The sequence below is a fragment of the Ostrea edulis genome, chromosome 2 (assembly GCF_947568905.1).
Source record: "Ostrea edulis chromosome 2, xbOstEdul1.1, whole genome shotgun sequence".
In the NCBI taxonomy this organism is placed as follows: Eukaryota; Metazoa; Mollusca; class Bivalvia; order Ostreida; family Ostreidae; genus Ostrea; species Ostrea edulis.
The window spans coordinates 1112379-1132055 of NC_079165.1; the positions used below are offsets into that span (position 1 = coordinate 1112379).

General features: G+C 34.2%; 1 pseudogene; it reads right to left on the reverse strand.

The window, feature by feature from the left end:
* Positions 1-19677, reverse strand: part of LOC130052222 (acetylcholine receptor subunit beta-like) — a 41463-nt pseudogene that overhangs the window by 11605 nt on the left and 10181 nt on the right.

The window sequence follows — 19677 nt, forward strand, 5'->3', positions numbered from 1 at the left end:
GTTTTCAGGATATTAACAAAATTTTCATATGATTGATCAGCAGATTTCGCAAGATCACGTACATTACTGTGGATAGAATTTTCAAATTCGTATTCAGATTCTGAGCTATCTGACAAAGTATAAGTAGCACAAGCTTCACATTTTTGGGTTTTCATAAGTTTGTATATTTGTTTCTCAATGACATTACTCTCTGTTTCATTTTGTTGTAAATGAACAGGTTTATAGAATGGTCCAGTTGGTTGTGCTGGAGTTTCACATTTGGGCTCCTTTCGCAAGTCCAGTTGAACAACTTTGATAGGTCTAGAAGATCTTGTTGGGTTCGTCCACTTTCCTAACTTGTCAATGACACCAATAGTTTATCTGTCAGTTAAATCCTGCACAAAGGCCTGGAGACCAAACAATAGGGCTGCCCATGTTTGAAAGTACCATCACCACTGAGATAATGCATTTAAATTTCTCTGAATCTCACAGATATAAAAATTGGATTTTAAATAGTAAAATAAGTTTTGGTAAAATTGTGATTTTCTCGATCAGTGACAGAAAAAAAGTTTATAAGCTCCAGTTATTTAGAAGGTCCAATGTTTTATTGAAGCAAAGTTAAATCATTGTCATCCTTTTGAAAAATTGATTTTCCTTTACAATATCACAGAGATCTTTAGTCAGATAGAATTTTATACCATTAAGATATAATCTCGTTTATCATAAATGTTTAAGTTGCATGAAGAATCTACAAAAGTGTATTAGGGCAGCGGTGGTATCTTTTACTAATATTTGTCATAACAAATCATTAATTTGATATAAGAAATATCAGTTTGTTATAACAAATTATCAATATGATTTAACTAATTAATTAATTTTAATTTTAAAAAAAAACAAATTACTAATTTGTTATAATAATTAATAAACTGATAATTAGTCACAACATATAACAAATTAGTAAAAGATAATGCTGTTGCCCTAATGCGTTTCCATAATTATAAAAATAGCATATTTATACAGCAAACTAAATTCAGAAGTGTATAGCTCATATTGCTTTTAATATCCATATTAATGTCAAGGAGTTTGATCAGTTAAGTCAGATTCCACTAATTACTGTACTAAAATCTTATCCTGGGCTCGTTGAATGGATCAAAGGATCATACGTTTTATATTGTTTGTTTATATAACAGTACAAAAGTTTACATACGCTACACATGTGCATTCTCCGGAGTGTATGACTCCATCAACATCAACCAAGATCCAAAGGTTATATGGGGCAGCAGACTGTCTCTCTTCTGGTGTGCGTTAGGCCCGTATACAACGGGGTTTTTCATCCAGAAACGTCATCATTACGTTACTGATATGTCCATTGATGTGTAATCGATAACTATTGTCATTTTTGTAAGATTTCAGTCTATCATTAGTCCACGCCACTTACTTTTTAGATAAAATTGTACGTCAAACCTTTCTATATTGGGAAGATCAGTCAAGTCGCCTTTCCATTTTAAATCAGTGCAGACTGGATTGGGGTACACTTTTCCATTGATTGTGCGTCGTGAATCTCGACTTTTATCATCGTCGTCCAAATCGGTCTTCGTTGGAATATCCTGACGTAAAGCTTCGTGAGCCAAATCTAGGAGTTCATTTTTCCTCTACCCAGACGTTTTTACACCCCTTTCATTCAAAAATGCTTTTAATCGTGGCAGACACATGGAGGTTAAATCTTCTTCCGATGCCATGCTTGAATACACAAAAATGACCAAGGTCGACACACTTTTCCGGACTTCTTTACAAGAGAGTTCTGCTAACTCGGTATTCACGATCTTACGTATTGTTTGATGTGTTTCACATACATTGCTTCAGTGCAGCTGATTAAACAATCATTTTAAACTTTTTGTTTTATAAATAAACTCATTATATCCTTGTTTACTCGAAATGTGCTTGGAAAATGGTAGTACATGTATTACTTGCGTACAAAATGCATACATGTATTTCATGAAGAGTTCGACTTACCGACATATTTGAGGGTAATCTTGATTTAAACAAAGCCATCACACATTTTTTCCAAGCAAGATTCAGGTAAATAGCAAACTCCTCTTATGATTTCCGTAAAAGATCTCAAATTAATCCTCATGAATTGCCTGTGATAGAATCTTTTATAAACACATCATAAAGTTTACCTCTAACCACTGGCGTAAAACAGAGTACATTTCAAAAGTATGTTTTTCGAAAGCAGTTTGAACACACTGAATTTCAATCAAGAGTAATTAAACAAACTATTTCAAAATATTCGGTCACACAGTCTGTATTTGCCAATAATGAAAATAAGGGGAAACAAGAATTTGCAAAATGCTGATTTTAAACAAGTTTGTTGAAACCCTCCCGAGCTGTTCGCTACTTTTATCCAATATTTCAGGACAAAACAAGAGCTTATAGCCCATATGAAGTGAACGTTGTCTCAAACTGAAGCCCTTAAACACACTACGAAATAATGAAATGGTAAGCATCAATAAACTGACACATGCTTTGAGTTTCATATATCTATGAACACATTTAAATTTCTAAATCCTCACCTGTCAAGTCCCATTCACCATTCTCTTTATAAAACGGTGAATAAGTTGCCGCAGACACAAACTCAATTTCGTTTTGACTGTAACCCCATGCTGCTATAACAAGATTACAGGTTTGTGTGTCGTAGGGGTAATATGTTGGGTCTGTATCACAGTTCGTGACCATGTAGTCGAGCATGTCGTATTCACAAGTGCCATTATTGGATACACGAATTGGATTCTTGTTGTCCGAGTCCATTATTATCTGGATTTCCTCAACACTGTAATTATATTGAACAGTGCGACATTTAACTCCGGACACGACAAAAGTCCGGAGTTTCGCCAACCCTTTTATTAAGGATACAAATAAACCCTTTACAAAAAAAGATGGGATTTTATGTCCACAAGACATGCACCAATATTTACACTTGTAACTATTGTAGTTTTTAAGATATTTCACCTGAAATCAAAAAATCCCATGGGATTTTGGAGGGATTTTTAATCCCACTTGGGGGATTTTCACTCCCACCAAAAATCCCATGGGAGAAAAAATATAATTTCTCCCATAGGATTTTAACTCCCGTATTTAAATTTAAAATGGGATACAATGTCCCATAGGAGGAAATGTCCCATAATGAACATGAAATGGCAGTGAATATCCTATTTGAGCATGAATGGGAATAAATATCCCAAATAAAACACAGGATGGGGACTTTTATCCCATGAATACAGTAATAAAGCAGAAAATTGTATCTTAAAGAGTGTTGTTTGTCATGATTCTTAAGAATGTACTTGCAAGCTAAGGAATGACATTAACTTTATATCTAGTAATTACACTCCTAAATTATGTATACCTATACATGTGTTAATGGATAAATGTCTAAACAACATGAGAAATTAAATTATATTAGAGCTCTGCATTACTAAACTCTTTCCCATGCAATTTTAAATGTATACATATAACCCTATCACAAAAATATCAGAATAAAATTGAACGGTATTAAATTATGCAGTTAGAACACTAACTTATTTACATGCAGCTGATCATATTCACTATTGACAACCCTTTACAGGTCGTCAGGTGTGAATATTCACAGGAACCGGTATTTTTGTCTGTAATAATAATAGTACGCCTTATGGTACCATCCCCAATGAAAAAAATAACCCAAAAGGAATGGCACCATTTCTTACTCAAAACTTCGCTTCAAAATAATTCGAAAATTCTGCTTTTATCGTCACCCACCCCAATTGTCATTCTGATTCAGTAATCCCAGTGCTTTTATTAGGGGTGTGTGGTATATACCCCTACTCTTATCATTATGTACAGGCTAAATTATCGGTTCCTCTGATATGTTGTGGAATTTTGGAATAGCCTAGCTTACAGTTACAATTTGTTTACAATATATTAAAATTAGTGTTAATTAAGTGCTTACGGGGAAATCTGCTACTGCTAGATGATGCTATGTTGTTTCGTGAACCGAATCAGACATCTCCAACAAGATTCTCGAAGATTTAACAACACAAGAATCATTTTACAAAATGCATGCTTCGGTCCATCATTCTCCCTCTGACAATCACATTCATTCTGAAGTCAAAGTACTTTCTCCTATACCTTAAGCGTCAAAAAGACTTTGACAGGTAAATACGAATAAACGGTTAACAGACATCTCGACCTTAAGAAAGTTCAGTCCTGGATGTTCTAGTCCAAAAAGAAGTATGACCCAATCTTATGCATTAATTTATTAAATTTCCGGTTGAGTAACACCCAAATCCTCTAGAGACATTGTTTACAGTTATATGACATTACCTAAATGTGTGACACAATATTAATCCACACCTGCTCAAAGGGGCATAAGCACCGAGCATAGACCTAAATTTTGCAGCCCTTCACTGGCAATGGTGACGTCTCCATACAAGTGAAAAATTCTCAAGCAGGACGTTTACGTTTTTGTTTTTTCTTTTGAAAATTTTGTTTTCATTTTTTTTTAATGTTAAACATGAAAAGTATGACTAAATCTGTGTTGACAGCCAAAATTTTAACCTTCTGGATGCAGGAATAAAAGCAATATTTTGGCCTTCATTCTGCGTTATGTAAACAAAGACTGGAGTCTTTTTATGTTTACATTTAAGTTGGCTCACTACACCGGGAAATAGTTTCTCAAATCAGTACAAATTGATTTAATATTTTAAAAAAGATCCAGAAGATATACAATAAGTGTGTATTTCAACACATGAACAAAAGACTGGTGGATTTGAGCTCAAGATCTGTAGTTCACCAGCCCAATGCTCTCTCTCTCTCTCTCTCTCTCTCTCTCTCTCTCTCTCTGTCTGTCTCTTGTCCAATGCTTTATTAATTAACCACTTAGCTACCGTGTTATAGACGAATAAATCGATCGATACAAATACTTTCCCAAAACATTTAAATCGCCATCTTGTAACATAGTGTCATAAAGCTTTAGTGTAGTGAGTACCTTAACAAACCAGTGAAATGTTTAATTTTGTAATTGAATTTTCAAAGCATCTTTACTTTTGCACATGCAATTTTACAAAGATTATTCAATAAAGGGTAAAAAAAACAACACTTAAAAATACTTGTTTTTGATCCACTGTAGATTTTAGGAAAATATTAGATTCCTGGGTCAGAGAAATCTAGACATCATTAAATGATAATGAAGTATTGTAAAAAAAAAATTCAAGACTCTCCAATATTGTTTGCAACTAGGAGAAATGGTCACAAGCTATTTTACACCCGCATCCCTCTTGGATCGAACCACTATAACTTTTAGGATAACAATAAATCCTCTCCCAACAATGTGCACATCTGCAAATGGCAATGAAGCATTGTACAAAGTTTCAAGTTTATCAGATAATCCATACAGGAGGAGAAGCATTTTAATGCACAATTTAAGACTTTGTGACAGACAGACTTACAGATATGGACAGAAAGTACAAAAACCATATAATTATATGAAATGAATTTGCATGTAAAAAGTACATGAAGTGCACAATTATGATTTAAATGTAATTATCATTTTTATTAGGAATTTTGATGTCTCCTCTTTTTGCAAACAATATACACATCTATATATGAAGATGAGATATATAATGAGGATATAAAACACTTCTAACAAAAATGTAAACAAATATGTGCAATGCGAGTTTGAAAATATGTATGTCTTAAAAAGTGATTGACTAGATATCAGGAAGCAAGCAAGCTCACTCCATGTTACTGTGCTACAACTAACTGAAATTCACTACATTATCCAAAATCCACCCCAAAAGAACCAAAACCTACCAACACTAAATACCAATATATATCCATGTGAGGTCAAGGTTTCAGGAGTGAAACAATGTGTTTTTTAAACTTTAAATCTCATTATGTTTTACTTTTGTAGGATATATTCATAATGTTGAAATTGATTTAAAGCAATCAATTTTCAATTGGAGATACAAGGTACATGTATGCACATAAATGTACCACCCTGAATCTCATATCATACATGTACCTTATTTTATAGCTGGCAAAATTATGAAATGAAATTTAATGTCACCACAGAATTTATAATTTCCGTTTCTTTCTCTCAATTCACATGGAGACCTCCTTTTTTAGAGTCTTATTTTCTTTTACTTGAATGTTCTAAATTGAAATCTAAGGAATAATAATCTTGGAAGAAAAATCTACATGAAAATATTTTCTACTTTGAGAAACAAAATGACAAACATAACTGTTTTAAATGTAAGTCAGAAATAGAAAAATAATTCAATTTATTGCACTTACATATGTAATTGAAAGAAAATTCCTTTGAGTACATGATTTTAGAATGAAAATAAGATTGATTAATATTCAAAAAAGTATTTCAATTTCTTCAAAACTTCAATCTTCAGATGATTTTCCATCCATTGACACCCCAAATGTATGATCACACACATTCAGCAGGAACATCTGTTCCTCAAATCTCCTTCACATAACACTTGACTACTTTTGAAATGCAATTTAAGTCTTTTTAGAAATTAACAAAGATGAGTGTACAGATTCATACCCTAGCTGTTGATGATTGCTAAAACTGATCACTACTCAAAACTCTGAAACAAATCTTTCTGGATTTTTTTGTATTTCACACACACACGCACACATACACGTACATGCATACACACATCAAAAATATCAACAAGACACTGACCTTACCAGTCACCTGAGTTATTTAGTTAAAAGTATTACTAACCTCAATATGAATGAAATCTATATAATACAGTAACTTTTCTTGCTCTAGGCATGCATTTATATGCTAAATTCTAATATTCAGTAGAAGTATAATATAAGGTGTAATTCATTCCCCCAAAATTATCTATACTGATGAAACATTTTACAATTATGAACTTGATATACACTTTTAACACTATTTGGATCTGACCTTGAATCAGAACCCTGGAGTTGCAAGTGTCACAATTTTTGTACATCTCTTTCTGTTTTTCTTGACAATGCATCCATCATTTATAATATTCTAGTGTCAACAAAATTAAAGAAGGATTCTTTTAAATCATAAAGACATGTAATTACTATGACCATTTTGGTTCCATCTATTTTAAAGCTAGTATCAAAACCTTTAGATTCTAACATGTATATATAAACTGCGTTTTTAATTATCAAATACAAAAAAAAAAAAAAAAAAAAACACCCAAAAACCAACCAACTTTTAGCTATTGATCTTAATCATAGTGTTTTATTTTGATAATTTAATTTACAGATACATGTATAAGTTGTCATAATGTCATTTAATTCTATTTTATTGTTGCATTTCCTCTTCTTGCCCTTGTAAAACACCTTAGAGTAATAAACTGTTTTATATAAGGCTGCATGTATATAAATTTTATTATTATTATCACTGATCGAGGTCATGAAATTTACAATTACCTGTTCTACCTAAAAGCATCAATAGCATTAAGGAAGATGTTATCTAAATTTAAATGTTTTACACATAAACACTATATATCAAGTTTGGTTCCTCCTGGAGTCAGAATTTCTACCCTAGGAATCATGATATTTACAAGCTTGATGTTTTGTTTACTGTCACAACAGAAGCTGACCACTAGCAATAGGTCACATGAGAGAATCAATTGACCTAAAAATCTATCAATTAACATGATTGAAATGTTTTAATCTTTATATCCATGATAAGATATTCTTTATATATTTTATATTGAATTCAATTTGGTACTTTGACCTCTTTATTTTCAAAATAATTGGAATTATGTCTATATACATACATGTGAGAGTTGGCCTCCATGTGTCCAATGAAGAAATTATGAATAATGGAATCACAAATTAATGATTGTCTAATGCTTACAGGGATGGATCCAGGAATTTTTGAGAGAGGGGAATTTTACCATTAATTTTGGTTATCAAGGTAGGGGGTCCACCCTCAAAATGTGTTATTTTTACTTTATTTTAGCAAAATTTCCTGAACCAGCACCCCTTCTGGATCCACCACTGGGTTATCATTTACTCCTTCATTCTTGATTACAAACCTAAGGACACTAAATTGTAATTTCACATTTTTTTTTAAATTTGACAATATTTCATTATCACACAACAGCAAAATTATGAAAGCATATACATGTACGTACAATAATAGCAAATTGATTGTTCTGACATATCATTTGATATACATATATATTCATAAGAAAATTTGAACTATCATGCATATTACAGATTATCAGTCATCAAGATTTTTGTTGTGTTTTTTTTTTTTTTTTGGTTCAAAGTAATTTCACATTTTGAATCTTGCTTATTAATTGATATGTTGATATGGAATCAAATGACATGCATGCACGCAGAAGCTATGTGAAAAATGTCAGATCTTGTGTAGCAATTTGTAAACCCAATGATTACAAAGCCTATTAGTATTCTATATCAGTAAAAGAAAATCCTATTTTAATTCATATTTTGCAATAGATATGATAAAAGGAATAAGCATTTAATAATAATTATCAAAATCTATAGTTTAAAATTGAAAAACAATCTCATAAAAAATATAACATATATTTTACACATGCATTTTTGTAAACTTTACAAAAGGAACAGATTTCCCCCCTGAATTTATATAAAAATCAGTATTATGTCCTGTGACATTTTGTTATTATGCTTTAATAAACTTCTAATATTGACTTTGTCCTTGCATGGTCACTTTGTCCATTTTTTTTTTTTATATCTGTACCCAGGTTTTGTCTTGTGACTTTTACCCCAACTAATCCCTCTGTGTATAATACACATGGGATGTTCTTTACAGCTCAGCAAGCCCCTGGCTTTGTTTCTCATTGTTCCTTATCTACAATTACTGGGTGAATGACTTTGTGAGGTTGTAATTTGCCATCTAATACTTTTATAAGCATTTCATATCATGATCAACATGTCATGCTATTTCAGTCAATATTATAAATAATTCATTTGACACATAATATGTAATATTGTAGGCTTATATGGTAATATTTGGAAAATAATGGCAAAGCAATTCTCAGCATGAACATTGAAAATTATGTTGCAATATACATGTACATCACCCAATACAAAGGCAAAGGATACATTTTAATTTTTACGTTTAAATTCATATGAAATATTGTGAAATTCATAATCATGTGAATGCATAGCTGCAGAACTGTAGCTCTCTGAGAAAATATTAATTGGTACAGATCTGTCCCAATATTTTCTCAGAGAGCTACAATTCTGCAGCTAGTGAATGTGGTTAACTTATACTACCATTAAGATATGTAATCTCTTTCTAATATTTGTTTAATTTGTACCTTTTTCATATTGTACAACAAAGTATAATTTAATGCACATTAATCCTCGAATTATAATAATTTTTTTAAATTATTTTTTTTTAGGCTTAATTTTTTTTTATTTATTTGTACAAATAGAAATTAAGTGCATCATAATATATACTTTTAAAGGTAAGATGTACAATTGATATATAATCACTCATACCAACCATTCATACCACTCAAACATTTCAAAACTATGGATTATAAATTTTGATTAGTGCAAAATTTGTTAATTTCTATAAGGTCATCTCAAATCTTTTAAAATCATTTTAGTGACTTTTTGGGGGAAAACACCTGAAACACTTTTAAAGCCAATTTAAATGGTCCAGGTCAAGCATATTTTGCTTTTAGGCCAAATCTTTGTAAGATCATTTGTGCACTTTGACAATTATTTCTAAATATTCGGGCTAGTATAATGAAGAAGTATGGATGTTTCGATTTTCATTAACATTTAATACCAAAACCATATCTCCTTTTCTTGACCAAAAAAGCCCCCCCCCCCCCCCTCCACACACACACAGTGAGGTCTAGATCCGCCACTGTTTAATCTGTGATTTTGGGGCGAAGTTGGATCAATTTCATTTTATGAACAGGTCCAGTGGTACGATGGATTTTTCATTTTCAAGACAAATTAATAGAAATAGAAATTGTTAGCCAGAAAAAAGAAGTAATGATTTAAATCAGATACTTGGAACAGTGTTGATGTTAACAGGGACCTATATACTAGTTAGTATATAGCTATGATGTTAACTTATGAAATTCTTATATTGTATACAAGATATTATCCAACTAACAGATAGACTTTTGCAATTATATCTTATGCATTATGAACTGTAGCTAAACAATATCACTATTAAAATCTTATGTCCATTTCCATGCAGTTGGGAATCAATTAAGCTTTCCTGGTTCCGATTTTGGTTTAATTTTTATTTTGTGAACATAAATCAATATTTGTCTAATCACAGGAACCGGTAATTTTGTCTGTAATGATAATAATGAGAGTCTATACGATACCACCCCCCCCCACCCCACCCCCACCCCCCCCCCCCGTGTTTTTATTAAGAGGTGGTATTGAATACACCCGTAAATATCATTACAGACAAAATGGTAATATATTTACAAGTGGACTCTACGTATTGTTCTCCACGGGCAAGGGGACAGGCACCGGAAGTACGGATACATGTATTTAGAGATTGGCCTTCTACTGGTATATAATAAAATGAATTTTATTGTACCGGTAGAAGGCCAATCTCTATACCGGTAGAAGGCCAATCTCTAAAGCTTACAAAAAAGCGTGAAACGATTACATGAATCGAAAGAGGGATGAAATAGACTACGAATTCATACATTTCAGAGAAATTATTCCCACCAAAAATAATATGAAAAAAAGGTGGGGGGGGGAGTAGTAATATCCATATTTAAGGTGCCTGTGCAGGCAAGGGCGCATCCAGGAATTGTTTAAAGGATGAGCGGATTGCGACCCAAGTTTGTGCCTATTCCGCCCCGGCCCCAAAGATGGGTGAATATCTCAAACTGGTAAAATGACAAGTTTTGTTTAAAACTATGGAAGTAAAGTGGAGTGACTACAACCCTCTCGATCCGCCACTGATGAACAAGAACTACATTACGGGGATTAGGAAGCACAGGGTTCATTTAGAATAATTGTAATCTTTAAGGAAATCTTCGTGGAGCACATTATCGCAAATAGTTGCTGAAATTGAACCTTACCATAATTCCGCCGGCGAGGATTGCAGCTATTTTCACTTTCACATCGCAGGAGGTGCGTTTGATGAGCTATCAACTTATACAGACAGTATCTCCTCATATCTACATGTACAGGGGCGGGTCCAGGAATTGTGGTTACGGGGCGCCACTTTATGAGGCAGTGGGTCCATGGCGAAGCCCTGGTTGGGGCCCAGGGGGCGAAGCCCCCGGAAACTCCTGGGTTTTACAAATTTTATGGGGCTTGAAATATTTCTCCTATTTAGTCATTTGTATTACATGTATTTTCTATCATTTTAATAAGGTGAAATTAACAAAATGACCCAAATTTTAAGGGTTTTTTGGGAAAATATTAAGTTCTCCCAATAAAGTAATTAAAAAAATTAAAAGATTTTGTCATTTATTTCTCCGCCTGCGCCACCTCTAAATCCGCCACTGATGTATATTGCAATAATCTACCAGAATATACTGACACCTTATAGGTGATACTTCATTAGTACAAATGGACACCACCACCACCACCATCCCTCCAAACGGAGGGGGTGAGACTAACAACGAAAGGGGAAAAACACATTCCGCAAATTATAATATACATGTAACAGGCTGTCTTTGCATTTAGTCCGAGTGTTTTCAGTTATCTTTTTAAAAATTCTATATATTGATTGCAACACAAACATCCTATTATAATTACATGGCGATGATAAAGTCTCAGTAAGTTTCCACAAAGCTGAAAATTGGTATACACCATATTGTACAAACTGATACAGAACTAAAATATTGCGGAAACTTATCAAAACTTTGCGGTAGACTATCAATATAGCAATGTGCATACTAAAACAGAACAGTTTCTGCAAACCGAAATTTACGCAAACTTGATCAGCTTTCAGCAAATTTTCGTTGCGGAAACTACTTGAAAACAACGTAGATATGTCAAGTTTCAGCAGGACACACCAAGTTTTTGCAGGGAGAAAGCTTTCAAGATGAAAAATGAGTGCGGAAACTTGACGAAAACCACTTGTACACCTAAGTCTATGTAGTGAAATTTGTATTTTTCATCCATTTGTAAATTCCGTGTTTTTAATGAAAAGAACTTACATGTATATAAATTGACATTAGTAAATACTATGTAATATTGCAGGTAAATTTTGTAGGGTATATAAGCGAGTGGGGGGGGGGGGGGGGGGGGGATTCAGACCAGCTTTTAGTGTTAGGAATTGCATGCTTTAGTCCCAGTTTGTGTTACTCTGAAGTGAAGTCCCAATTGGTTATTAAAATGCACGCACATAGATCTATACATTTCCATACACCTATATTCAGTGCAACCCCCCACCTAAAATTTTCAAATTTAAGGTAAATCGCGGTATCTTGTTTAAAAAAATGTACTAAACGATAAAAGAAGCAATAATTTCTTCCACTCCCGGAGAAATAAATGACAAAATCTTTTGATTTCTTGCATTACTTTATTGGGAGAACTTAATTTTGGTCTAAAACCCATAAAATTTGAGTCATTTTATTAATTTCACAAATGACTAAATAGGAGACATATTTCAAGCCCTGTAAAATCCCGAAGCTTCCAGGGGCTTCGCCCCCCTGAACACCACCAGCACTTTGCTCTGGGTCCACTGTGGGCCTCAAGGCGGCCCCCGGACCCCCTGCCTCATAAAGTGGCGCCCCCTCCCTGTAACCGCATTTCCTGGACCCGCCCCTGATATTACGAAGTTCATACAGCCCGAATCATCGAAGCTTAGACTGGGTATTTTGAATTGAAGATTTTAAGATTTCCAAAACGCAGTTTGACAAATAAAAACGGGTGTGTAATGCTCTAGTATGAAATTATATTGGAAAAGAAGAATCTACACGCGTGCAAATGCGCATGCCTTTCTGCTGTCTGACTGGCTCTATCCTTCCGACTCTCGCGTTATAATCTAGGGGATAATTGAATTATCTCTCAAGATCCGTGCAAATGGCCACATTTAAGTAATAGACAATTGTGTAGTATTACATGAATTTACATTTGTTGATTTTAAGGCAAGATAACCATGAATTATGTATTGTATTCAGAGGCGGGTGCAATATTTCAGTTTGGGGCCCGGAGAAATTGCTGGGTGGGTGGGTCTAAAGACCGCCTTTAGACCTCAGTAAGTCCAGGACAAAGTCCTGGGTGGTTCCAGGGGACAAAGCCTATGAAAGCTCCCGCTTTTTTCTTTCTTCTTTTTATTGCGAAAACTAGCACCAGTACTCTCTAAAGTATTTTGATTGCATATCTTTATTCTTAAAAGCTGTATATTTGGCATGCGCATATTTAATATACATTAATGAAAAAAAAGTCTAAAACTATATCGCATTAAAAGTGTACAAATTAAGTTTACTTAGTTCATTCCCAACATTGGGTGCATGATCTTTAGTTCCTTAGAATGTATTAAGTACTAGAGACACACGTTACATGGATATGAAAACAGACACTCAGATTTGATTGATAGGATATTGTTTAAGTTTCCTCTCGAGAATTTTTCACTCATATGAAGACGTCACCATTGCCGGTGAAGGGCTAAAACATAGGCCTATGCTCGGTGCTTACGGCCTTAGAGCAGGGAGGGAATTTATCGTGCCACAGAAGTTGAGACATTGGGCCTCGGTTTTTTGCGTTCTCATCCGAAGGACTGTCCCATTGGGTCGTCTCTTACGACAGGCAAGGAGTACTGAGGACCTATTCTACCCGGTGTTGTAAAGCATAAAATCCCCCCCCCTCCCGCATAGACTTTTCCTCCGAAAAAACGGGCCCGGGATAGACATTCCCCCCGGAAAGATGGGCCTGGAATAGAATTTCCCCTTACGAAGAATTAACCCGGGTCCAACCCCAACCCCCTAAGAAAAACCGTCCCAGTATAGAAATTCCCCCTAAATGACAGTACACCCCCATTCTTACATTTTAGCTATGTATCTGTTTCCATTTCTATTACTAGAATTCTCTTGCTTATTTAGACCCAGTAATTCTTCTGATTATTTTTGTGTGTGTGTATCGTGAACAATCATCATCTTATGATTTTTTATAAAAAGGAAATTGCTCAAATCGTGTAATGGTATATCAAAATTCATTCAGACATCTTAAGTCTTTATCGTTATTTACTAGTATCTAACATTTGAATTAGTAAAGTTGGGAAGAACTTAAATGATTTTTTTAATTTAAATAAACGAGAAAATTGAATTACTTTTATTTATACAGTTCATCTATTTCACTTTTCAGATATTTTAATTATACATCTTATAGTCACGTCGCGCACGGTACTGGTGTTACTTTCATACGTGCATTAGAAAATGTTTCCGCTATGTTTACACAGTTGTATATTTTGTGGATTATTAAAGTCTTATACATCAATGGCAAGGAAAATATATAAATAATAATAATAGCTTATATAAAATATAATTTACACGCATTATATTATCAATAACGGAGTTATATACACGCAGATGTCGTCATTTTTCGTTGTCCCGCGTTACATGAAATACGCATACGCTTTATCCACAGATTAATAAAATGATTGATTTTGTCCCAAATAACGTAAGAATTGGTGTATGATTGTGACGTCCTTATCTAAAAACCATAAACCAATTACTTTAAACATTTAGTTCATAGAATTGATATAGCGACCTTAAAAATGGCAAAGACAGTGCCTGTCAGTGGTGTCCCGTGTTTGTAGATAGACTGCAAATGCAAATCATCATGACCAGTAGCACGCCTAATACAGGGGGAAGTTGACTATCCTTGTTACATTTATAATGTACATGTATCGTGGAGCACAATGTATACCAGTATTATAAAATTCTGAGTATATCCATGAAGTAGATTGATTTTATCGGTGTCCAGTGAAATGTCCTTTTTCTACAAATACCGCGCTTTTTAAACAATTCTACCATTTTATGTCTTATTTCTAAGCATTATTCCAACGCGAATATTTTAATGAATATAACTTACAGAAAGTACATAAAATTTACTATATAGAATATACAACATTTCATTTTATCCCGCGTCCATTTAGGAAAACGAAAAGATACTTAATGTCCAAATAAATGTCCCATGTGATTTTGTCGCGCAATGACGCGACGTCAATGTACACAACCTACGTCTAGCTAAAACGTAAAATGTTGCTTTTATTATTTTTGAATTATCTAAATTAAAATGATTTTTAAAAATAGTATACAAGGTATTTAAGCTATTGCATGTGTATCTCATAGATATGTTTTACTCTAGATCTGGTACATATACTTTAATTGACTTTATCAAATGACAATTGTACAGACTACATTTTGTTGCATGTACTACTGTATGTCATCGTCGCAAACCACGGGTTATTGTTTCATTCTATTTCACATACGTTTGTGAAATAGAATGAAACAATAACCCGTGGTTTGCGACGATGTACTGTATGTATGCATATAAAAATTCAGCATTGAACAGATACACTTACGGTGTGTAAAACGTTGCAATATTATACAAATCTTGATTTATATACGAAACTCTTTAATCATATTCGATAATCTTGTTATTCATATATGACAAAATTTTAATTATATTCGATAATCTTAATATTTATATGCGAAGATTTTGATTTATATTCGATAATCTTGTTATTTATTTACATTTGGTAACCTTGTTATTTATATTCGATAATTATATAAATCTCGATTTATATTCCATAATATTTGATTCGTATTTGATAATGTTGATGTACACATGCTAGATGTACGCATGAATTTAGTCATATTGATTGTAGGTGAAATGCATAATTTCAAAAATTGATAAAAGAATTAGCTTCATTGACCATGACCTGACCTCGGATGTCTTAAATTTAACTAGAGGAGCTACTCTGCTAAAATTAAACTTTAATAAATATACAGCACTACCAGCCGTGAGACATTTGGCCTACTGCCTGAATTGAATAGTTGACCTTGCCCTAATATGCTGAATAAACCCAGTAGCTATGTCGAAGCTTGGGTGGTTGCCCTGTAATCCCCCATAGGCTGCTTACCTAGCTGGATTAACAAGTGTGATACAAATTTGAATATGTATTAATCGTAATCAGAAACAGGGTGCAAATTTACATATATGGCGGAAAGGGTCGCGTGCAATTTTTTGTGGGGAACTGGGGAGGCGGCCAGTTTGACTACCAACGTAGGGGCAACACAGGGGGCCTTATGTGGACATGGGTGCCTGGACCTGAACGGGTGATCATCTAAGGGGGAAGATATCTCTGCGCATCTCAGCTGTCTCCTGCGTGCTACCTGGTTTAAAGAGCAAGTACAGAGCAAACTGTGGACCCTCCTACAGTTTCCAACATGCAACAGCCAGTAGCATTCCCTAGGAGGTGGATGTGAGCACAGGCACCAGAACGGTGGATATATATAGCGTGTTAGATCTTATGTACCCCCCCCCCCCTTCCAATGAATGAAAGATATATACATAAGTCACATATTAAATGAATTGAATGTCAAAATCTTGTTAGAGTATCAGTGACGTGTTGAACAACCTCACTGTTGTATTTAGGACCCAGGTGATCTCTGGCGGGTGTGAGCGATTGCCCCTGGAATATTTCGCCCATATGCGTTGGTACTCCAGAAGAGTAGAGGAAGCCTCTCTCTCTCTCTCTCTCTCTCTCTCTCTCTCTCTCTCTCTCGTAGAGTAAAATAAAAAAAATTCGCATATGAATATCAAGATTTCTCACATATAAATCAAAATTTCCGTCCGCATATAGATATCAAGATTTCTCACATATAAATCAAAATTTCCGTCCGCATATAGATATCAAGATTATCGAATACAAATCAAGATTTCCGCATATGAATAACAATATCATTAGATCAAAAGTTCAACATCTGACAAAAAAATCTAAAGTCACACGGTTTTCACGAGACCACCCCTTCAAAACTAAATATGATATATATTGAAACTAACCGATTCGCAAGTAAAACATACGAGTATAAATAACACTCTGTATACCTTTTCTACTGTTTATTCAGAAATGAAAGTGAACATTAAAACGTTAAAATGTAATATTATTTGGAAGTTTTTATCTCTCACTTCAACTCACCGTGGTTATTATTATTATTCATTTATAAAGCGCAAAACTACATATACTTTCTATGCGCTGGTTGTTGTTTTTTTTTCCACTAGAGCGTGATCGATGTAGATCGATGACAGAAACGTACGGGAGTTTTTAACCCCCCCCCCCTTCCGTGTTTGGCATTAATAAAAAGTATTAAAGAGAGCAATGATTATTAAACATAGAGACTTGAACAAGTCTATATATATCCTAGAAAAAACCAAAACTGATTTTTTTTACTGTGTTCAAATTTTTCAGAGGTCATATTCATAAGAATTGCAAGCCTTATTTCATGGGATGGTTACCTGTAAAATGCGAAACGAAATCGAAAGGAAACGAAATCTACCGAAGCAAAACGAAACCTACCGAAACGGGTACCCTTATTTCATACGACATGCCTGCTGTTGTAGGCACGGTGAAATAAATACAGTACGTATACTTTGGAGTATTTCTAAGAATTCATAATTTTTATGAATGTACACTATACACGTACAAAGATTTATTTTCAATTTTTAAACATTAAATCATGCATGTGCTTTAGTTATGATATTACAGCTTGGAGATAATGAATTTGTTTAAAATGTGACGTTGCTTTCGTGGTTATATTTTGCCACAATTTATGACGTTATAAGTGTAACGTAAAGTGACACCAGTACCGTGCGCTTAGTGAGTCGATTTTTTACGAAAAATCCTACTTATATTGACCATCGTTAAAGTCTTTTGGTAAGCATATTGTATTTACAATAAAAATATTTGTTTGTTTTATGAATATCGTAATATTAATGAGCGCATATCTATTTCCTTAAACTATTATAACAAATGAAATCCGGAAACAGGGGGGGGGGGGGGGGGTTATATATATACCAGGGCGATTTTTCCGCCAAAGGGGAGACTCTATACTGATTTTGTACATAGGGGGAAATTATATCCTGGGGCGCAATTCCGGGCCCGTTTTTCCGGGGGGGGGGGGGGGGGGGGTCTATGATACAACACCGGATCCCCACGGGATGAAACATATCTGATATACATATTACATGTAAAAGCCCTACATTAACTGGATACTGGATATTGGACTACAAGGGCTTTGCAATTGAGGACTAACCAAATCACGGTTAGGGTGGTTCGGGAGGGGTTGTCCCCCTCCCTTACGGGAGAAAATATTGAAGCATTACAGGTAATGATCAATTGCAAGCACATTAAATTCTTATCTTTGAAATGATGGGGGGGGGGGGGGGGGGGGGTTCCATCTCCACACCCCTTAATTCTGCAAGTGAGACTGTTAGTTAACTCTATGATAAAATTTAGAAGATATAAAACAGAAAGAATTTTGATACAAGTAAAAAGTTTCATATATTTTTGGAAAATTATCTAGATGTGCAATATTTAGGATTAAGCTCAATAAAAATCCGAAGTACGTAACATTTGATAAGGGTAATTTTCGCATGGGGCGCCTCTATGCCGGCTTGATTAGATCGCGTCGTATACGTACATTTAATGACAGAGTGAAATTTTAGTGTTTTTATTGAAGAAAATATGTGGTTGTCATAGACAAAAAACTCCGCACTTTTATCGTGTCCAGAGTTAAATGTCGCACTTTTAAAGGTATTTTGTTGATTAGGAATATGCATTGATTGATCACTATTTTACGATCAAGTGTTGCATCTATATATTTTGGAAAATGAACTATACGTGATGGCTGGTCGAGGGGTTGGGGAAAGGGTGGGTGCTTTGATCAGTCGCTACTAAAGTTTTCCTAGTAATGAAGACAGTATTAGTTCTTCATTGTAAAATCTATTTCCAATATCAACCGTAACTATTTCAACTCCAGTAAAGCTTCCACCAAAAAATTACAACAAACAACAAATCATCGATACATAAATGTTCGAGATTATGTCTCTAGGTAGTGTCAAAAATAACAACGAAATCTTTCTTTGGAAGCGGAAGACATAATGATAACAGAGATAACAATGAGGTCTTCAGTTGGAAGCGGAGGACCTGAATTACAGTAAACAAAAAACCCATTTATACTAGACTAGATAGGTTAGGGTCAATGGCTTATGATCTCGTGTCTGACGAAGCGTAACGTGTAGAATATAATAGGGTAGATTGTTAATTGGGAATACAAAATGACTGACTAGTGGGACCACTATTTTTTTTTTTATTTAAGTAGTGTCAAGAACAACGAAATCTTCCGTTGGAAACGGAAGACCTTAATGATATCTTATTCAGGTTTCCATTTGGGAGCAGAAGACCTTAACTACAAGACTTGTTCGGTTAGGGTCAATGTGTTATGTTGTCGTGTCCGACGAAGCGTAACGACTAGGATTTAAAAGGATAGTTTGTTAATTGGGAATACACAATGACTGACCAGTTGGGCCACTATATTTTTTTTTTATATCCGAACTAAACATCGTGTGATTATTTCCTGTACATATATGAAGTATTCAAATTGTACATTGTATAGAATATCAGGGACTAAGTAGAGTGATTGAACAGTATTTTCCGTTCAA